The sequence below is a fragment of the Pinus tabuliformis genome, chromosome 5_1 (assembly GCF_031772625.1).
Source record: "Pinus tabuliformis cultivar Carrire ecotype Pingquan chromosome 5_1, CPIR1, whole genome shotgun sequence".
NCBI classification, from domain to species: domain Eukaryota; kingdom Viridiplantae; phylum Streptophyta; class Pinopsida; order Pinales; family Pinaceae; genus Pinus; species Pinus tabuliformis.
Genome location: NC_142305.1, coordinates 48,491,815 through 48,497,741, shown reverse-complemented (window position 1 = coordinate 48,497,741; position 5,927 = coordinate 48,491,815).

The following is a 5,927-nucleotide window of genomic DNA, read 5'->3' as shown; positions in this document are numbered from 1 at the left end:
ATAAGTACATTTTACTTTTTTTAAGAGAAAATTAGTACGTAGAAGAGTCAATAAGAGTAATGTCATTCGTGGAGGGGTGTACTAAGGAATATAAACAACAATTGAATGAGTTCTTATATGCATATGGGGGAGTGTTCCAAGAACCTAAGTGATATCACCCAAGAAGGAACTTGAGCACGAGATCCAGGTGTTATTAGACTGTTGGTTGCCAAACATTAGGTTGTATAGGAAATACGTTATAGAAGCAAGTGAGGTGAAGAGGTAGTTGCAAGAACCATTGGAACAAGGTGTCATTCGACCAAGTACCTCACCATGTGGGACACCCCTCATCATTGTGCCAAAAAGGATGGGATTTAGTTGACGTGTATTGATTATAGGATGTTAAACAAAATCACACTCAAGAATAGATAACCCCTACCCAGGATTGATGATTAGATAGATCAATTGCAGTAAGAAAAATATTTCAATAAGCTAGAATTAAAGTCAAGATATCACCAAGTTCATGTTAGAGAAGAAGATACCTAGAAGACCACTTTTAGAACCAGGAAAGGTTGTATGAGTGGTAAATCATGCCATTTGACCTATGAAAGCACTAACTACACTTATGAGGTTAATAGATGATATACTACACCCTTTTATAGATTCATTTTTTATTGTCTATTTGAATGATATATTGATATATAGTGCTACTTGGGAGGAGCACATCTCAAATTTGATGTAGGTTCTAGAGACATTAAAGAAGCACTAGTTGTTAGAAAATATCAAGAAGTGTGAATTTTCATAACAGTCTTTGGTGTATCTAGGATATGTGATAGGTGGACGAGAGTTAAAGATAGATCTGGCTAAGATGGAGGCCATCATGAAGTGGCTAGTTCCTACTAATGTTTCTAGGCTAAGGAGTTTCATTGGGGAACCACAATACCTGAGGAAATTCATAGTCTCATTTTTAGCTAAAGAAACAACACTCCACACCATAACAACGAGTGGAAAGAGTTTATAGTGGGGAAAGGGTCAATAGAGGGCATTTAAGGAGTTAAAGAAGAAGATAATTGAATCATCAGTTTAGGTATTGTTTAACTTGCAACAACTCTTTGAAGTGGAGATAGATGTGAGTGGGTATGTTATGGGAGCAGTATCCATTTAGGGAGGAAGGCTTGTATCCTACCATTCTGAAGTACTTCATGGGGAGGTTCTCAACTACCATACCTATGAAAAGGAGATCTATGCCCTAGTGCAAGTTGTGAAGAAGTGGAAACACCATTTGATGGGAAAGGAGAAAATAATCCACTCAGATCACCAACCATTACAATACCTACAATCCCAGAGTATGCTATAATAGACTGAGCATTAAAAGTGGATGGGGTTTGTACAAAAGTTTCATTTAGTTATCAAGTACAAGAAGGATGAAAACAAGTTGGCTGACATGGTTTTAATGCCACCCACACCAAATATCACAACTTTTGGAACTCTTATTCACATTGAGCCTTTTACCCATGATCCATACAGAGAGGCATACAGAAATGATAAGAACTTCAAGGAGTTGTTTCAACAATTTCCAAGCTAGATTCAGGTGCAAGATGGTGACAACACAATTGAATACCATCTACAAAATGGGTCACTCTACAGGTTATATAAGTTGTGTTTCTAAAGGTGAATGACTACAATTAATTAGAGAGGCTCACACCTCCAAGGTTGCAAGGAACTTCGGTGTAGGGAAGACAACGACCAAATTGTAGAGGTGTGTGTATTGGACCAAGATCTAAGAATAGGTAGTTAGCTTCATAATATGATTCATGAATTTCTCTACAAACAAGCCTAGTAACAAGAATCAAGGTTTATATCATCCCTTGTATATACCCACACATCCTTGGGAAAGAATTTCCATGGACTTTGTGGGAGGTTTACCAACAACCAAGAAGGGACATGACTAACTATTTTTGGTAGTTGACATGTTCAACAAGATGTGTGTTCTAATGCCCTATAAAATTATCTTGAATGGGAAAGAAGTAGTATACTTCTCCTTTGGACAGGTTTAGGTGCACTTTGGGATATCAAGAACCATTGTTTCAAAAATGGACACAATATTTCTTACTGTATTTTGGACTACATTTTGAGAGAATATGGACACAAAGTTCAAGAGGTATACAACATTCCATCCATAGATAGATGGGAAAAAAATAATCAATAGGAATTTGGTGGAAATTTTGAGGAGATACAATCAAAAGAATATGAAGACCTAGGATGAAATTTTGGTATACATACAACACTCTTATAATAGAGCAGTAAACACTTCTATTCGTAAGTCCCCACTTGAAAATTGTTTTGGATATATGCAACCTTCACCTATGGATATTTCATATGGAAAACAATGAGAAGTGAGGGAGGATCTTACAGGGATGCCTTACGGGTAGAAAAAATTGATTTAAAGATAAGGAAAATCCATCTATAGGTACATGAGACACTAAAAAATTCATAGGAGAAATACAAGGCCGAGAATTATCAACACATAATGGAGAAGTCATTCAAGGTGGGAGACAGAGTATGGTCATAGTTGAACAAAGAAAGGCTATAGGGTCTTGGTAAGAAAATCAAGGCCTTGTGATATGGAACCTTTGATATACTAGAAAAGATAGAATAGAATGCCTGTAGACTCAATATACCCCCATAAATGTGCTTTTACTCAATGGTGAACGTAGAAAATATAAAACTCTATGAGCCTTCGATGTTAGATCAAGAAGAGGAACAAGTCATTCCTTCTGTAGAGGATTTGGCACCATATGCTTAGGTAGAGTTGACAAAGGATGCGACTTTTTAGAATAGGTATATAACTACAAGACAAGAGAATGGTTGAAAGGATAGCTTCTAGGAAAAGCTAAATGGTACACTTGAGAGAAGGTGGAGGAAACATTTCCTCACCTCATTCGATAGGAGATTTGGGAACTAAAGGCCTCTTAAAATGGGGAGGTGTGATTTGGATTGAATAATTGTATTAATTTTCATCCATCTTGATGATTTTAGAGTGGAAAAGGGGCAGTGATTAGCTCATAGGACCATTATATCGACAAATCCTAGTTTGGAAGATTAGGGTTTGAAACATTTGGAAATTAGTTTGAGGCATCAAAAGGAAAATTTTCAAGGTAAATTTTTTCCACATAAGTGTGGAACCCCTAGATTTATTATACACATAAATACCTTTCCAACATTGTAATAATTGCCTTAATCAAATTATGTATGCAAAATTTATGCCACCCAGAAGTTGACCTTCTTGTTTTTACCACCATGATTCAAGAGGATGCCATGCCATCCCCCATTATTAATGGAAAATGGGTTAGCCACACGATCATGATGAATAAGAATCTAGAAGATTTGGCATTGTAACTCTAGTTAAGAGTTGAAGTCAAATTTAACTAGTGATAGGTTGTCGGGTTGTGTTAAGCCCATGTCACTAGGAGGAAAAGGGGGTCCATTCTATTTGAGTGCATTTTGTTCCATAATTGAGTAAAGTAGTTGAGAGTGGACAGGGAGAGAGAAAACAAAGAGGTTTTGTGAACTATATTATCCCACATGCCATAGGTCTTACTCATTTGTACTTTCATATATTTCCATTCATAGAAAGAGAAAGCAGAGTAGCCTCACGTTCCAATTGGGTTTTTCTCTCAAAAGGGTTTCATAGGTTATATCTTGTGTCAATTGTGGTTTATGAGTTTTATTTAATTGTTCTGTATTTTCTATATATTTTATCTTTTGCATTATTATGCATAACACACTACTTAATGAATCTAGAAATCTAAGGAGACATTAACCCTCATAGTGTAGATTTTAGATTTTAAGTATAATTTCATCATGTCTATTGTGATGAACTACATATTGGAATATCCATGCCAATTTACGGATCATTCTTCCACACAATGAATCATGGAAATTATTTCTCATTCCATTGTCATGACTGTAAACATCCCCAATCTAGATATAGAGATCCTATTTTAAGTTTCATTAGGTAATCCTTTATAATATGGAGGGAAAAATAATGTTCCATTTTGTCAAACCTATCCTTTTAGATTTGACGCATCAAAGTTATTTAGTTTGACCTTAGGTAAGTTTTAACATATTAGGGAATGGTTAGGAATGGGATTAACATTGTCAGAGCTACCATCATGATACCTTCATCATCAGCATGATTACCTTTACGAGAGCCTTCATTAGAGAAACCTTCATGATCATCGTGCTCACCCTTGAGCTTGTCAATTTTATCAAAATAAAATGAGAGTTTCCCATTTGTAGTAGTTATGTGGGTCTAAAGTTCCTTAATTTCTTGTATTATGTCTTTTATGGTTGTCATGCTTCAAGTGTGCTTCATGGGACCACAAGGATAACCCAAGAGCTATAAAAATTTGATAAAAATGTGATTAACATTGTAAGGAAAATTTTGGGATAGGTCTCTAATAATGTTATTGGCTAGCCTAGACTTTTTGTTCTAACTCCAATGATAATATTATCTATATATGAGTGTTAGTGCATTGATGGTGTACTCCCAAAATCTTGATATTCTGAAATAATTTTTTCCACTATCTTAGGCTGTGGAGGTTCGGATTTATGGGGTCTTAAGAGAAAATAATTTTCAAGTTCTATAGCTTTCTAATATACGATAAGTTTTCCAACAATAATGCTCAATCAAATCTTTCATGGCACTAACTAAGGAGGATATATCATACCTTTAGTCATACTACCCAATTCCCTAGTAAAAGGAGAGTGATCTCCTATAGTGTTGTTCTAGGTGTACTCTAGTAAGAAGATAACCAAGAGGATTATTTAAAGCTAGTTTCATATGTACATATGGGGTTTCCAATATGCTTGAAGACACATGAAATAGCAAACACATAAAAATATTCTCCCTAATGTGGTACTACTTACCAAGTACTAATGAAGGTGTACAAGGGCATCCAACTAGGTGACCCCAATTGTATTACCTGTATGTATGCTTCTCAACCATAGTTTTACAAACTAAACAACAAATCTATGTGTTTAAGATGTTGGAGCATATCTCTAGCTTAAAAAAATAACTAAAATTTGGGTGTGTGATGACATAGGGAAGTGCTTTGATACCACTTGTGGCATTCCTTGTTAGTTGAAACAAAATACTCAAAGAAATATGGACAAGAATATAATCACATAAAGCATATAAGTTAGAACTAGAGTATTGCAACAAAAAATTCAGAAAAAAAAAACTTATATTTTTTGAATAGGAAGAAATATTCACTTGGATTTTCAAGGAGGAAACCTCCAATTGTGCAAATATTTAACACAATATCAAAATACTTTTTATATTCTATTCCATAGCTTATACTACTATAAATAGTTTCCAATGGACCAAACCTTAACCACCTAATGGAAATTCATTAATGAACCTATGGCAACTAATTAGTGAACCTTCTTTAATGAGGCTACCTTACATTTATTGATTACGCACTCAAACTAACTAGTGATAGAAAATGAGACAATACATTAGGTAATAAATTATCTCTTACATATGGAAGTTAAGGTGGGACCCTAACACTTTTCCTACAGGATGTTAATGAAAAGAAACATGTAATGAAAAACAACATGTTGAGGTGAATTCACTACATGATATTATTGATAAAATTAATATTTATATTTCTTATATCTTGGAAACTTGTGCCTACCTTTGTCTTGAAGCTATAACCTTGCAAGGCACAATGTATTAACATTTTGATCAATTATCAAAGAAGGAAGAGGTTATCAAATATTTACAAAAAGATATATAATGATCCATTGATTCAAATTATTCTCCATCATTATTGGAGGCAAATGAACCGTAATTTCCTATCTTTGAGAAGTATAAAAAAGGTGTATAATCTAAACTACTACCTTATATGGGTTACGCTAATTGCATAATTGACAAGCATGGA